At 43.9% G+C, this 17,096-nt stretch overlaps 1 protein-coding gene across 2 annotated transcripts in view; it reads right to left on the bottom strand.

Annotated features, from left to right (window-relative positions):
• LOC133355163 (insulin-like growth factor 1 receptor) overlaps positions 1 to 864 on the bottom strand; it is a 124,263-nt gene extending 123,399 nt beyond the window's left edge. Inside the window, exon 1 of one of the 2 annotated variants that reach the window (XM_061572492.1) lies at positions 771 to 864. The gene's annotated coding sequence lies outside the window, so the exon portion shown is untranslated. Of the gene's footprint in view, positions 1 to 679 lie in introns of both variants that reach the window. The other variant, XM_061572493.1, reaches the window with a different exon arrangement.
• Between the last annotated feature and the right edge of the window lie 16,232 nt (positions 865 to 17,096).

Genomic DNA, 17,096 nt, shown 5'->3' with positions numbered 1-17,096 from the left:
TAAACAAAAATATCGCCTTCAAAATTAAATCAAAATATGGGATATTATTTGGGGGGGGGGGGGGCGGGGGAAATCCCAACCCGAATTTATTTTACACATATAATCAAAACATGTTTTAAGTCAAATCGGAAAACGCTAAAATTACAACCCAAAACAACATTATTTTTTGTGGGAGGGAAAATTAAATAAATATAGCGAAATAAACAATGACCACCCCCCCCCCCCAAACGAAGCAGTCAGTCGGTAGCTGCCGATTGTAAACAACACGGACAGACGCAGGTTAAACACACAGACACACGCGTAATGTGAATGTACACATCACATACACCACGTCCCCAATTAACAAAAGCACTACGGTCAGCACACGTTGAAATAAATATAGACCGGACCTACGTGTTTACAAAACTCTGCACGTTGCGGCCGAACGAACAACAACAACAACATCCCTCTCGCTCCACACACACACACACCCAGACAACAACAACAACAACACACACACACGCACCACCACCATCATCACTACCAACCAGCCCCGCCGCAGAGGCACACACACACACACAGACACGCAACCAATTAGGGTAATGATAACAATGATGATGGTTCGTGGTGGTGCTGCTGATGAAGATGATGATGACGACCGGCGGCGGCGGTGGTGATGATGATGCTGAATATCACTAACCCCTCGGAAAAAAATAAAAAAAACCGCGGCGTCCTGCAATCCAAAGATTTAATTTCGAACGATTAACCAAAAAAATAAAAATAATCCCTACCACAACAAGGCGGAATCAAGACGAAAACCTGCGGCACGTTTGTCGTAAACAACAATACCCTGGCGGCCTCCGATTGGCCAAGCGGGCCGAGCAGAAGAAGAAGAAGGCGGAATGGGGTTGGGGGTGGTGAGGAACCGGCAAAACCCCGACACGGACTTCGTAGTAGCGAAGATCCGGAGCGAAATCCGCGGCCACCGGGTTTCATGGCGGCTGCTTCAGTGTGGTGGTGGTTGGGGTGGGCTGGAAGCGAAATCCGGGATGGATCGTTGGTTGTCGGTCCGGATTGGATGAAAACAAAACACCCAAAATCGTAGGCAAACTCAGACGGGTTTGGAAACACAGCATTCGTTTTCTTGTTTTTTTTCGGTAAAGTCACGTAGAAGGGAAATAATAAAATAATAAAAATAAAATATTATTAAATAAAATTCTCACGACGTTTCGGCCACAACACAAGCAGCCGTCATCAGGTGAAGACAGCCGACAGAATCAAGAAGATGAATCCCTGCAGTCACGAAAGCTTTCAATCGAAATTTTACAACGACCGTTGCTGTGGTTGTGGGATTCAGACTGTGAGTTGTGTGGAATTCTGAAGGTTATTTGAAATAAAAAATAAGGCTTTTAAGATTGCAGAAGTTTTCACTGAATCTCAACTCCCGTTTTTCCAGTAGGGTCCTGCTTTAAGGTGTTTGGACAATACAATACCATAATTGCCTTTTAAGCGCCATCTGGGAAAGCATTGGACTACAGTACATATTTAAAAACGTGCATTTCAAGTATTTGGCTCCTAAATTTCGATTTAAAGCTTTCGTGACTGCAGGGATTCATCTGCTTGGTTCTTTCTAAATATACGCTGCCAAACCTGGTGGTGCCCATTCAGACGCTGTCCTTCCAACAGACCTGTTCTTCACCTGAGGACGGCTGCTTGCATTGTGGCCAAAACGTCGTGAGAATTATTTTATTATGTTTTATTTTTATTATTTTATTATTTCCCTTCTACGTGACTTTACCGAAAGAACCAAGAAGATATTTGGCTCCTGTTATAAATTTACACATGATAAGCCCGTTCGTTGAGCTGCCATTTGTGGCCAGGTCGTTTCTGAAGAAGAGCTACATAGCTCTGTGGGGCCTTACATTGCTAAAATAAAATTACATTTCGATTTAAAGCTTTCGTGACTGCAGGGCTTCATCTTCTTGGTTCTTTCGGTAAAGTCACGTAAAAGGGAAATAATAAAATAATAACAATTAAACATAATACAATTCTCAGAGAAAACATAATAAAATAAAATTCTCAGAGAAAATTCTCAGATAATTTTATTTTATTATGTTTTATTTTTTATTATTTTATTATTGCCCTTCTACGTGACTTTGCCGAAAGAACCAAGAAACAAAAATAAAATTAGTGAATCGTTATGGTTGGGAAGTGAAAAAGTTGACACTCAACACTGCCACGTACTGGTGTCATCTCGCACTCCACCCCTACAACGCGCCTCTCAAGGTGTGGTGCTCAAACACCCATCCACCTTAATTCTAGATTTGAAGCTTTCGTGACTGCAAGGATTCATATTCTTAGGTTTTTCGGCAAAGTCACGTAGGTAAAAATTTAAAATTAATAAAAGTAAAATAAAAATAAATAAAATCACGACATTTCGGAGACAACACAAGCTTCCGTCTTCAGGTGGAACCGTCACATCACGATACAGCTATCTATACAGCCTCCGAAACGTCGTGATTTTTATTTTACTTTTATTAATTTAATTTTTTACCTACGTGACTTTACCGAAAAAACCTAAGAATACCCATCCATCCACCTACTAACCAGGCCCTCTATTCCTGCTACGACACTGTGTTTTGATGAGACCTGACGCGTTTAGGGTGGGGTGTTGTCATACGTCATATAGGGTCAACACTGACCTTACATGAAATTTAGTAAACGGGATTCATTATTGTACGTCACGTGAAATACAGCCTGTGATGACATCATCTTAGACACGTTTTAAAATACAAAAATTAAACAATTACTCTGCGAGATATTTTGATAGATGGTCTTGTAAATTTGTAATAAGCACACCGGAGGAACCAAACAATTGTGCAGGATCAGAACACTGCGCTACGAACCAGATAACCCAAGTTTGATTCCAGGCCATGGATAGCTGCGACAGAGAGTGGTATCTGAACTGGTCCTGCCCCTTCACAAACCTGCACTGACCAGCGTGATGAAGTATGGTTAAAAAAAACAACCAACTTCCATTACCGGCCACGGCACAGAGACAACTATCGTCCAGCAGTGGATTAGCAAACGATCCATACACGAATTGTATTTATTTTAAAGACACTCGAGTTACTTGTTTGTGTACAACTTGTCACTGGGTATCGGTGTCTTCGTTCTTCCTGTTGTATTTGTTTTAGGAATGAAGCAGATGAGCGAATGATACTATAAATAATCCAAAAACACGTTCACAGCCTCTCATACGATATGATGACGATCGTGGGGACAGGGCGGAGGGTACAGACATAACTCTTGGTCCTCTGACTCACGAGGCCTCATCCTCTTATTTGAGCTTTACTTTAAATAATTGATGAGATTTTTACAATGTTTTCTCATACAGCCCCAACCCCTTTATTTTCTCAGTTTATAGGCCAATCGGGGGTTACTCTAATGTCATGTCATCGTGCACCCAGAGTGTCTGTGTGTGTGTGGCTTTACATTTGAAAGGATTCGGAGGTATCCGGGTGAGTCCAGAGTGCTCAGATGGCGCCGCTGATATGCTAAGTTCCAACACAGGCTTCAGCCGTTCTCAAGCGTAGTGAGTTGATGGTCTCAGCCTGGACACAAATGACGACACGCATGAAATAAAAATCGCATGAAATTTGGCTCTGAATTAAAATTGGCAAACATACATATCTGAGAAAGTGGTGCCCCCTACTGTGCGGAACAGTGATAACGTAATGTGATCTTGGAAGTAGATCTTAGATATCCGCTTCCGTGGGCCGTTCTCTTCACACACAAACGGTTGCACTGTTCTGCGAAAGATTGAAATGTCTACTCTGTGTCACGATGCGACCCAGGTGGCAAGTACAGGATACAATGGCGAAGAATATAAAATACATTTGGAAGGATTTCCACGTTGTGAGGTTCGGGCTGGGTCGTATGCAGTGCCGGATGACCCTAGTAGCACAAGTAGCTACACATGCTACGGGCCCCGCACTTTCAAGGTCCCCGCGCTAAATGCTTTCAAGCTTCCAATTCCGGTTCAGTGATTCTGCACTTGCTCTATTACTATAGTACTATACCGCATTCAACTTTTATGAACGACTGGGTGTTTTAGGTTAGCGATTTGTCGTATTATCTAGCTGTATAGGAAATGAAAACATACAATTACTTTACTGTGCCAGTAAAAAATGTGTGTTTTTATATTTATATTTTTTTTATTTAGGGCCCCTTTATAACTTATGCTACAGGCCCCGCACTAGCTTCATCCGGCACTGGTCGTATGAGTTTGGTGGAGCACGAAATAGCTCTGAGAAAACCACTAGAGCTCTGTGGGAGTGTAACGGATGTGAAAGAGTTCCCCTTCAGTGGGATGGTGCAGTGGGATTTATTTGAACAGCCTGGAACAATTTGGTCTTTTGAGCAAAGCTGACGAGTTGACAGCTGGGTAGCTCCTGTTTGGTTCACATTAAAAAAAAACCACACACGCGCACGTTGATCTGCAATTTCATAGTGTTTTACATGGTTAATAGTAATGTATGGATGTATGTTGAACTTCTTTCGTCAGCGGATGTAGCCAACCGTGCTAATCGGAGGTGCGGGGGGAGGACAAGATAAACACAAAAAACAGTTCTAAAGAAATTAGTTTTCACATGCTTGGTTCTTTCTGTAAAGTCACGTAGAAGGGAAATAATAAAACTAAAATAAATGTAAATATTTTTTCATATTTAAAATAATTTGTAATATTTTATTATTTCCCTTCTACGTAACTTTACCGAAAGAACCAAGAATATGAATCCCTGCAGTCACGAAAGCTTTAAATCCAAAAAAAATAGTTTTTAATTCAACCTTTTGGCGGGACCTCGGGGTCCCATAAGCCCCCGGCTCTCGCATAAACATTAGATTTATAATGTAAATAAAAACTTTGCTCTTTTTCACCAATGGGTTTGAAAGATGGTGGCAAGTTTTTTCTTGTAAAACTACGACTTTAAAACTGAAAACTACTTACCTGCAGTACCTCTATTTAAATACACTATCGAAAAAATAATTTACACCCCTCTGTCAACCATCGTGTTTCTCAGTGTGGATTTGTTAACACACTTTGTAAACAGTACATAACATAGTACGCGTTTTCGATGCGCTGTTCATATTGCAACAAGCGTTTATACCAATGTTGCTCTACAAAGTAGTGGGTCGCCGCTCCTCTTATCCGCATTGATACGAGCGGTATGTGGGGACTATGGCTTAACCGCAAAAAAAACCTATCTGCACAGACGGATACGGACTAGAGAAGTATGAATTATCAAACAGCAGCAATTAACGGGGCAACGCATCTCATCTGTTAAATATCTGCAGGTAATAAATAGGATTGTCATCGATTGATCCTGGCTGCAGACATTGGTAGTTCACAAATAATAATGAAGATAATAGAGCAGTCTCACTGTATTATGCATACCGCTGTGACAAATAAAGGACTTAAGTCGTATAGGCAGTTTGAGCAGCTTTGGATAAGACGTACGATCCTGCCCATACCCGAGCATGGAGTACATTCGCTTGTTCAGCTCTTCTGCGCATTCGTCCTCGCTGCTGCTGCGCTTGGACACCACGTGACAACAGAACGATCCGCGCCACGTGGGTCACGGCGTTTATGTGCGCGGTGGGACGGAGTCGCCAAAAATAAATTAATTAATTTAGATTTTGACTTCCGTTTATTCGGGACCCAGGTCAAATATCGATAACAGTAATGTACTACATACGATAATGTAGCTATGTTGTCAGCAGAGGTCATTGCAGAGAAATTCATTATTGTACTGTACCGTGTTCCAACGTCTATGCTCCCCGCCTTCACCAACCCGTAGTGACCAACGTGGTGAAGTATGGTCAAATAAACCCAACGAGACGCAACGGCGTGGAGAGAGAGCCTCATCCAGCAGTGGATTGGTTGTGAAACTGGTTGTGCGTGTGCTGTCCCATAGTTCAGATTTAAACTCGGACCCTAAACGTGTTTTGGGAAAAAAATATATAGAGAGGAAAGTAAAATTATACGCAAGTCTATCAGAGTAAAAACCCATTAGTACATGATGTACTTCCTGAAACATCCCCTATTAAAACAAATTAAATGATTTCTTTTTTAGCGAGCCCGCCTGTGGCATCTGTTATGGGTGCTGTTACAAAGTGACCGTGATTCGTGCGTTTTGAACACTTGGGAAGCAAAAAACAAATCGAGCATTTATTTGTTTCATTACCCCTGGGGCACTCGGGATTCTTTAAAATGTTTTTGTATCACACCGCTCTGATGGTGTGAGGTCACCGTGCTCTTCGGGATGATGACGCCCGATATAGCCTTTCCGCATTACATAACCGGGCTCTCAGAGGCAAGGCACAGTGCAATGTGCATCGGTCTATCCAAGGATTAAGAGAACAATTGTGAACGGCGCACGGACTGGCGAGGAGATACAACAATGAAGACAACACCGAGCGGTCGGTCTGACCCCTTGCACGGAGGTGGGGTCAAGTGCTCCCGACAAAGACAAAGATCCCCCGTATAGCCTGTAACAGACTATTGGGGCAAGTGCTGTTAGCGAGCGCCTATGAAGGCCAGAACGGCACACGAGGGGGTGGGTGGGTCAGCACCACGCCCGACCACCTTTGTCTCACCAGTGGCGATATTTTTACGCAACGCACCAGCTACTCATTTGAGGCTGAGTCGACTTAGGGGAGGCCCAGGACCGTTTCAGATAATCGTCATTGGTGTTGGCCGGGAATCGAACCTGGGTCGCTGGGTTCGTAGCGCAGCGCGCTCACCGCTACACTACCGCTGCACACATGCACACACACATTTACGCACATGCACACGCATGAACACACACATGCACACACCCACACACATGCACACACACACACTCCTCCATTTCCATGGTTACCGTGTTCCCTACACGGGTGCTTAAAATCCTGCTCGAGCTCGCTTCGCCAGGGCAAACATTTGGGCTTTTCCAGCTTCTGCGTCTATGTTGTTTGTCTCGGCATATCAAAATTGCGGTCTTATCATCATTGTCACTTTATCAAACCAAAAAAGGGTCCCGTGCAACCTGCACCTGGAAATGCTGTGGGGGGGGGGGGAGTGAAATGATTAAATTCAACAATCCCCTTGGAGGGCTAAATATATTTTTGTGTATTAATAGTTGAAGTGATTTTCACATGAGCGTAACATCTTGCATAACCTTGAATGTGTTGATATTTAAAAATATAATTTTTTTTCTCACCCCTACCAGATGTCAGACCTGTCAGAATGTGCCATTTCTGTCATGTATATCGAAGTGACATATCAAACTTGCTGGAAAGCTAAACCTCCGATCTACGCAATTTTAACTGAATATTTACCCTGACGTTGGCTTTCACACAAACACAGCAGCAACAACAGCAACAACAACAAACACTTAATTCTAGATTTGAAGCTTTCGTGACTGCAAGGATTCATACTCTTAGGGTTTTTTTTCGGTAAAGTCACGTAGGTATAAATAAAAATAAATAATAAAAATAATAGAAATAATAATAGTAGAAATAAGATAATAAATCACGACGTTTCGAAGGCACAGCAAAATAACAGTTATTTTGCTGTGCTTTTTTTACACCTGATGAAGGAAGCTTGTGTTGCCTCCGAAACGTCGTGATTTATTGTTTTATTTCTTCTATTATATTTATTATTTATTTTTATTTTTACCTACGTGACTTTACCGAAAAAAACCTAAGAGTAACAACAAACACATTATTAAACGGCGAGTCTGGTGGAATAGTTTTACATTCAGGGGCTATCGCACGGAACGAAGCCGGCTGGAGTTTACATTATTTACGTGCGGGCAGCAGATGGACATTCGGGGTGGGGGGGGAGACACACGGGAGCCCTGAGGGTGCCCTATTAACCGGTGTGTCCCACCCATGTGCCTCTTATTTCACAGATTTGGTGGGGGGTGGGAGGTGGAGGCGATGGATGGGGTTAAGCATCTGGATACGAAAGCCACGAACGACGCCACTGAAAAGGGAACGATGCCACTTTTTTCTCGTCCACCATCGAAATTCAACGAACACTCTTCCTTGGCGATTGGATCTCGCACCCGAAAGCCACCTCTGGCGGGGCACGATGGCCTTCCGCACGATGCAAGCAGCTCTGCGCATCGCGTTCGGTTTTGATAATTTCGCACTTGCGAAGAGCAGGAGGAGGAGGATGGTGGGAAACGAGGAAAAGGAGCACGTTGGGGTGGCTAAGAGAGACCACGTCTGTACAGTATATTATTATAAACTGACTGGGGACTTCGTCAGCCATGAATGCTCCGCCCATACTGGCACCTTCACAGCCAGTCAATGAAAACCATCCACAGCACTGGCATGAATCAGGACAGCTGAGCATAAATCAATATTAGAAAAAAAAACGTGTTCATGCTTAACTCATGCAAGGAATAAAATCGTCATACACGTTAAGGCTGGCACACATACGGTGTTTATGAAATACAAAAATAAGTTGGGTTATTTGTTTTTTATCATCCCCTGTTTTATGGGCCCTGGCGGCGGATGAAACGTTTCGGAGTGGAATTGTTTCAGGGTTACCCTCTCTGCTGGAATATCATTTGTCAAGATCTTTGGAGTTATCGTTGGACACATGGGACTCGGCGGCTGTAAAACTACAGGACACAATATCACATCACTCCTCGTCTTTTTGAATATCCCCAGTAACAAACAAACAAAAAACATGCCATGCGGTTGGAACCCCTTGGACCAACGTTTGCCAAACGTTCAGGGTTTACTGAGTCTGGCATAGCGCGTCGGTGTGGTGGTAGAGAATAAATGGGAGAAGAAGCCGTTGAGATGAGAAACAGCAGCAGAAGAAGAATAAGTATGTGGTGACAGATATTTTTTACACGCGGGAGGTACTAAAATCATGGTGATGATGATGATGATTATAAGGAAGGCTCACAACTAGAGTTATGATGAAGACGATTCAACAAAGTCATATGGAAGGGAAGAGGGGAAGAGGAAGGACACAGATCAGACGGTGGGACAATGTGACCGGCTGGACGTCGTCTGCTTCACATCGAACGTTAAAGATCCATTAACGTAATTTGCAAAGAAGGAGGGTTCCATCGTGTGGCGGCGTCAGGATGAAGATTTTCCAAGAACCAAAACAATTACACCGCAAATAACTAAATTGTGCTGATATCGATCAATCATCGCCCCCGACCGACAGATCACGTCGGCTTTCGCGACCAATTATTCACGATCAAAGGTTTTTGGGTTAGATTGCGTAAGTATATATGCGTCATAGATTTGAAGTTTTCGTGACTGCAAGGGTCCGTTTTTTCTTTTTTTTTACCTACGTGACTTTACCGAAAAAAACAAAAAGAATAAATGTGTCGTTAACCCGCCACCACCCGACACAGGAAACTAGTAATGTTTGTCACGTAAACGAAACGTGCCAAATGGTTACTACTTCAGCCCACCAGTGTGTTGGAGAGTAAATCCACAACATTTACAATTTTAGTACTGTGACGTTTCGCTGGTAATGACATTCAGCATCATCGGGCGATTTTTCCATCATCATGATTTTCAACTCCACGAGATAATTGTAGGCACCTTTACGCCGACAAAAAGATGCGAATCGTAAAATCGCTTCTTCGTTCATTGTCCGGCGCGAGCTTCTTAATTGCATTCTTGCATTTCAAATTTCGCGGCTACGGAGACAATGAGTGATGAGCACGCCAGGAAGTAACTCGAGCGAGAGAGAGAGAGACGTTTCAAAGTCCCACTAGTTGTTAACTCATTTATCAGCCTATAATCTGCTCAGTCATGTAAACCCACGGCCCCTTTGTTAATCTACTGCTGGATGAGTGCCTCACCACGCCACGTGGGCCGTGAGAGTTGTTTGACCGTACTTGACCACGCTGGTCGTTGAAGGTGAGGAGCATAGCAGTACAGTACAATATATTTACATGACAGCAGCAGCAACAGCAGCCTGTTACACCTGCCTTACGTCTGGCGATCTCTCATCCAAGCACTCTCCAGACTCGACCACCCTGCTTAGCTTCCGAGATCGGGCGCATTTCCGGTGATTTGGACACACACTCACACACCGTACAAATCTACGAATCGCGGTAGAGTAGAGTACTGGGCTTACTTATCCAGGCGAAACCACACTGAGTCATCGGGCTCATTTACGGGAGGGTCCTGCCGCGGTGACATTGAGTTGTCACTTTAAGATGTTTTCAGCCAAACAATGATGAGTGAGTTGCGTTTGTTGTTCACGTGGGAGGAGGAGGAGGAAACCGAAAAACTCGGAGAAAACCCTCACACATGCGAGGGGGCAACACCCTATCCCGTACAGATGGAAAAAAGTTGGAGATCAGTTTAACATTTTTTCTGCTGTACCGCATTACTATTGGCGAGCCACGCTACGGGCACCTCGTCTACGCTCACGGAAAGGGAGTTTCACGCAACATCCGTGTGGTGGTGGTGGTCCACCAACCCCTCGCTGCTGCCTCCACGGTGCTGGATTACCTGGCCACGTGCGTAGTAGCCACCACCGCCTTAGCGCGGTGCTCTTCATTGCAAGGATCCTGACGTGCGGCAAAAACAACCGCACGTGCTCCATCCCCGTACAGATGGAAACAGATGGCGATTAGTAGTAGGTTTTTACCATTTTAAACTGGTACAAAACTGACACCTTTATTCAAGGCATCATGTTTGCAATAACCACAACACAAGTAGTCAAAAAAGCAAACAAAAAGAAGCAACTTTGATAATGATAATAATATGCACTGTCCTTGAAATTGATTTGTCCACACCCGAGACAGCTTTTTTTAGTCCCCATTGGTGTTGGACCAGATGACACCAGAAGGCGTACAACTCAAACACAGTGCAATATCAAAGTATTGAGAGCTCGGGGTAAGCATTTACACTATGAGATCTCTTTACCAGTGGCAAAATATAGTAGTAGGTTTTTACCCTTTTGAACTGGTACAAAACTGACACCTTTATTCGAGGCATCATGTTTGCAATAACCACAACACAAGTGCATATTATTATCATTATCAAAGTTGCTTCTTTTTGTTTGCTTTTTTTACTACTTGTGTTGTGGTTATTGCAAACATGATGCCTTGAAAAAAGGTGTCAGTTTTGTACCAGTTTAAAAGGGTAAAAACCTACTACTATATTTTTCCACTGGTAAAAGAGATCTCATAGTTTCGATTTAAAGCTTTCTTGACTGCAGGGATTCATCTTCTTGGTTCTTTCGGTAAAATCACGTAGAAGGGAAGTAATAAAATATGTTTTATTTTTATTATTTTATTACTTCCCTTCTACGTGACTTTACCGAAAGAACCAAGAAGAGAGATCTCATAGTGTAGATGGCGATTAGTTCACTCGCTGCTCTGCCTTTTCCTGTCGAGCCACGGGTGTGGGAAACATCCTCCGCGCTCGCGGGGAAGGGAGTTTCACGCAGCATCTGTGTGGCGGTGATCCACTAACCCCTCGCTGCTGTTCTCACGCAGTGCTGGATTACACAGGAGTTGGGCCACCACCGCGCCAAGGGCGTGGGTGTTAGCAGTGAGTTGTCAATGTGCTTTGCTTGCACTGAAATAACTCTTAGCTGCCCTGACAATGTCATCCTTAAGATGGCCCAAGTCACAGAACGACCAGTTAAGAGTTGCGGTTGGCAATAAGTAAAGAAGAGCCTTGAGAGATAAAGATTTAAAATAATCAACTGCAATTGTATTTCGATTTAAAGCTTTCGTGACTGCAGGGATTCATCTTCTTGGTTCTTTCGGTAAAGTCACGTAGAAGGAAAATAATAAAATAATAAAAATAAAACATAATAAAATACAATTCTCACGACGTTTCGGCCACAACGCAAGCAGCCGTGCTCAGGTGAAGAACAGGGCTGTCGGAAAGACATTCAGACGCTGTCATTCCGACAGCCCTGTTCTTCACCTGAGGACGGCTGCTTGCGTAGTGGCCGAAACGTCGTGAGAATTGTATTTTATTATGTTTCATTATTATTATTTTATTATTTCCCTTCTACGTGACTTTACCGAAGGAACCAAGAAGATGCAATTGTATTTTTGCCACTTTCGGTGCATAAATTACCACCACCAATGTGGGTGTCTTGAATCGTCATCTAACCCAAATGTAGAATGCTCTTGTTAAAAAAAAACACGCGAATTTCATTAAGAGTTTTTTTTTTTATTAAACAGTCCCTGATCGTGTTTCTTCTTCGCAGTCGATGCTTCAATCATTTGGCCCGCAAAAATGTGAACAACACAGGGAACATCGCGTATCGTTTTCACCAATATAATTTTTTTCATTAAATCAGCTTTGAAACTAAATTTAGTTGATCCTCAGGCACAATGCAACCATTTGCTTCCCTGTTCGCGCACGGGGGATTGCTACATCTTTCATAACCCCCAACAACCACCACCATGCAAATAAAAAGTGCATCTCATCCGAAGAAACGGTCTTGACTTAAGTGAATCATGTCATTTCTAACGATGTCCTCAAAGGGCTAAACACCCCCCCCTCCACTACCCTATCATATGTTGCACACATAACCGATCATGTTCAACGAGGGTTACAAATCTGAAGTTTGTCGAGTACTAAGGGGCCGCCCATAAATGACGTCACGCACCTGGGGGGGGGCGGTCAGACATTTGTGACGATGTGTGACGAGAGGGGAGGGGTTTGAGAAATGTGACGTCACATAAAAATGCGCAACTTTAAATAAATATAGACAACACGTTCTCCTTAATTAAATAGACTTTTTAATAAATGTTTTCTCCTACAACATCAGAGTGCAGCGCCACATTAAATACGCACTACAATGACAATAGTTTAAAGCGATTTGAAGCGTGTTTTTTTTGGGGGGGGGGGGGCAGAGCTTTGTGACGTCATATTTGAGGGGAGGTCTGACTTTTTGTGACGCCGTGTGACGAGGGGGGGGGGGGTGGTGAAAAATCGTCCAAAATCGCTTGACGTCATTTATGGACGGCCCCTAATAACCTACTCATCCTACCCAGACCAGAAAGCGTCCTGGCTGAGTGCCGGTTATCCGTAGCTGCACCAGCAGCTGTCTGCAACTCTCTCTCTCACCCACTGATGCTGCACATACGCAGCAGCAGCAGCATCTCAAGGAGCAGCATCCACACTCAAGCAGCAGCTCAGGGCTCTCACACCGTTCAAACCACCACCCGTTCAAGATCTCCCCTCTCCAGGACTTCACCCGTCCAGGATCTCACCCGTCGACGCCCTCACCTATTCAGGCGATCACCTATTCAGGCGATCACCTGTTCAGGTACTCACCTGTTCAGGCTATCACCCGTTCAGGAACTTACCTATTCAGGCGATCACCTGTTCAGGCACTCACCTGTTCAGGCTATCACCCGTCCAAGCCCTCACCCGTGCAGGCACTCACCTATTCAAGCAATCACCTGTTCAGGCACTCACCTGTTCAGGCACTCACCTGTTCAGGCTATCACCCGTCCAAGCCCTCACCCGTTTAGGCACTCACCTATTCAAGCAATCACCTGTTCAGGCACTCACCTGTTCAGGTACTCACCTATTCAGGCGATCACCTATTCAGGCGATCACCTGTTCAGGCACTCACCTGTTCAGGTACTCACCTATTCAGGCGATCACCTGTTCAGGTACTCACCTATTCAGGCGATCACCTATTCAGGCGATCACCTGTTCAGGCACTCACCTGTTCAGGTACTCACCTATTCAGGCGATCACCTATTCAGGCGATCACCTGTTCAGGCACTCACATGTTCAGGTACTCACCTGTTCAGGTACTCACCTATTCAGGCGATCACCTATTCAAGCAATCACCTGTTCAGGCACTCACCTGTTCAGGTACTCACCTATTCAGGCGATCACCTATTCAGGCACTCACCTGTTCAGGTACTCACCTATTCAGGCGATCACCTGTTCAGGTGTTCACCTGTTCAGGCACTCACCTGTTCAGGCACTCACCTGTTCAGGCTATCACCCGTCCGAGATCTCACTCTTCAAGGCCCTGACCCGTTCGGGCCCTCAACCGCTCAAGTCTTCACCCGTTCGTTCAGGCCACCCCCTACTCATTTAGCAGTCCCTCCAGAAAAACGCGGAGTTTTTTGGTGATTGTTGCGGGCAAAAATCGTTGATTATGCGGCACGTTTTCTTAAAAAATGCGATGGAATATGCGGGATATTATGCAATTTTATGCGATTAAATTGCGGGAACTTGCAAAAACTGCGGTTTGATGAAAAAGAGAAAAAAAAGTGATTCCCCCAACACCCTATTCACTAGGCTACTACTTTAATGTAAAGAGTCATTTCTTATTACTTCCTATGATAAGCAAGCATACTACATCACAGAAAGTGCTGGGAATATTTAAGTTCTCATCTTGTTTTATTTCAGACCTTAACAAACAGATGGCTCAAACTTACAAAACATTGAGTCGAACAAGTTCTGTAGCTTTACAAAATGAATATGCTACAACTTCTGTAAAAATGAATAATTAAAATATTAAAAAATAAAATATTAAAAAATAAAATGTGTGCTTCTTGTTTTACAGAGGTAGCTATACAAAACAGACATCTTCTGTTAAAATAAGTGTTTTCAGTGCACAGTAACGTAAGCAATACAGTAACAGTACAGTCTTACAGTAATGTAAATGTACATACTACTAACAAAAAAGTGCAATCTTACAACTGTAATGAGTGACGTCACTTCATAACGTTCCCATGGCAACAGGGGAAATGGCTGCGCTTGTGTGAAGTAAACGCAACATTTTTCAACTTTCTGCGAAGATATATGTGACTTTTTGCAACGAAATTGCGTGGATTATGAAATCATGCAAGCCCGCATATTTTGCGCGCGGAAATCTGCAATTTATGCGGCGAAAGTGCGGCGTATTTGAAAAAACGCACCCCCCGCATAAATATGCGGACTTTGGCTGATTTTGCGTGGAAACTTGCGATCGCATAATCGCGTTTTTCTGGAGGGACTGATTTAGTCCGTTTAACACGTTGCCAAACGCAAGATTAGAAACCAAGAAAAAAACGGAAAACCAAAATGATAAAAAAAAAACGGGCCCATAAAAGGACGACCCATAACGTGATCGGTTTCACTCCCAGGGCAGGCTCAACCTGAGGTTATGATAATAACCCAACTTAGAACGCGCCGCACACACGCGTTGCTCACTCTCGAATAGAGAGAACGACTCGGAGGAGCGAGGAGAAGCCATCAGAGCAATGGTATACGATGATATACGACGATATACGATGATTTACGCCCGACGATTTGCGGCTCATCGCATTCAGTCGTTGATCGTTTCAACTTATGGAGGAGGCAATATCCCCCACACCTGATGATTCCACGAGTTGTTGTTGGGTTTTTGTTGTTGACGAAACCCGATTTAAGAGCGTATTGGCTCCCAGGGTAATTCAAAATAAACTGAACTTTGGGACACTGTTGTTGACAGCGGTTCCCCAACTGTCGTTGGGGCAGCTCAGAATCAGCATATTTATCCTGGAGGAATCCGATGAGTTCTTAAGCCTTCTGTTTCACAGATCTCCGGTAGGGGCACGGGGGAAGTTACCGTGTCGGGTTCAGGAAGATTCTGGTTTGGGGGACACCGCTGTTTTACCAGCGGGTGGTGTGGGAGTTTCCGTCTGACATTATTCTGAATCTAGATTGAAAACGAATTGTCTTTAGAACCAAATTTTTTGTGTATTTAGTTTGTCCTCCGATTGGCACCGTTGGCTTCGTTACGGTGCGAAAGAAGCTCAACATACACACAAATAACTAGCGCCATCTATTGGTGAAAGTATATTTTTAAACATTCTTTTACGGGATTTTTGCCATCGGCTGTAACAAAAATTGTGTTCCTTATACAGTCACCGTTGTCCCGTGGATCGCTTTCCACGTTTTGGCCACTCCTGTGACAGACTGTTAACAAACCAGGCACACAATAATAACTGTTGAGCAGAGGTGACATGAATCACGTACATTTTTTATTCGATTTCCTTAAGTAAAATTGCTTAAGATGTTAAGTACATGAAATATGTATGTTAAAAACATTTTAAAATATATATATTATTGTAAAATTAGAGCGAGAAAAATCATGACGCGAATCATTTATATTTGCTCTGTGATAACGTACATTCGTACGCTTTTCATAAACGCGACCACAAAAACCCAAGCAACGTTTTTTTGTTGTTGTAAGGTTTGGCAGCCGCTCGTAATCCCAGCGTGGTTTTGCCTGGGTTGAGAATTCCAACTTTAGATTTGAAACTTTCGTGACTGCAAGGATTCATACTTAGTTGTTTCGGTAAAGTCACGTAGGTAAAAAAAGTGGCCTCACTTGATACAGCAAATCTGGCTGTGACGGTCCCACCTCATGACGGAGACTTGTGTTGCCTCCGAAACGTCGTGATTTTTATTATTTAATTTTTATTTCATTTTTTTTACCTACGTGACTTTACCGAAAAAACTAAGAGTATGAATTCCAACTTCGCACAAGCTGTCGCCACTCGCTACTGCATCCACCTGCTGGAGGCCATTACTCCAGAAGGAGCGCGTGGCAAAAGCTTGCGAGAAGAGACGCTCAAAGCGCAGCTCGGATTACAAGCCGCCGTGAAAACCCTTGTATTCGATGGGAGCACAAAATCTCAAGTCCTTCCGACTGGCCATCAGTTTGGTTTCTCTGGTGCATGCCGTGCGATCACCGTCTTGGGTAGTGGCACTGCCACCCATCTCATCTCATCTCCGTGACGGATGTTGCATCATGGGTTTGTTTGGGCGGGGAGGGTGGCATCGGATTTGAAATGGAGGTGAAAATGTGGTTCCACCTAACAGATCAGACCACTTTAGAAACGCAGAAGATATCACAAAAGTCACGTGGGCCATGTTTTTAGCCACGGCTCTACTCTGGTTGGGGGCCTTCGACGCAGCTCAGCTCAGTCTCGAGCCCCTCGGTTGCTTCCAAAGACACAGGAGTGAGAGGCTCAGCCTTGGCTCTGGCTCATGGAAAATCCTGACCGTGGCTGGGATCATGGCTTCGAGCCGGCTCACTCGAGCCAGAGCAAAGCCTG

Source organism: Lethenteron reissneri, chromosome 50 (genome assembly GCF_015708825.2).
Source record: "Lethenteron reissneri isolate LAM-NWPU_2019-01 chromosome 50, ASM1570882v1, whole genome shotgun sequence".
NCBI classification, from domain to species: Eukaryota; Metazoa; Chordata; class Hyperoartia; order Petromyzontiformes; family Petromyzontidae; genus Lethenteron; species Lethenteron reissneri.
Note: the sequence above shows the minus strand (reverse complement) of the source record. Positions and strands in the feature narration are given on the sequence as shown.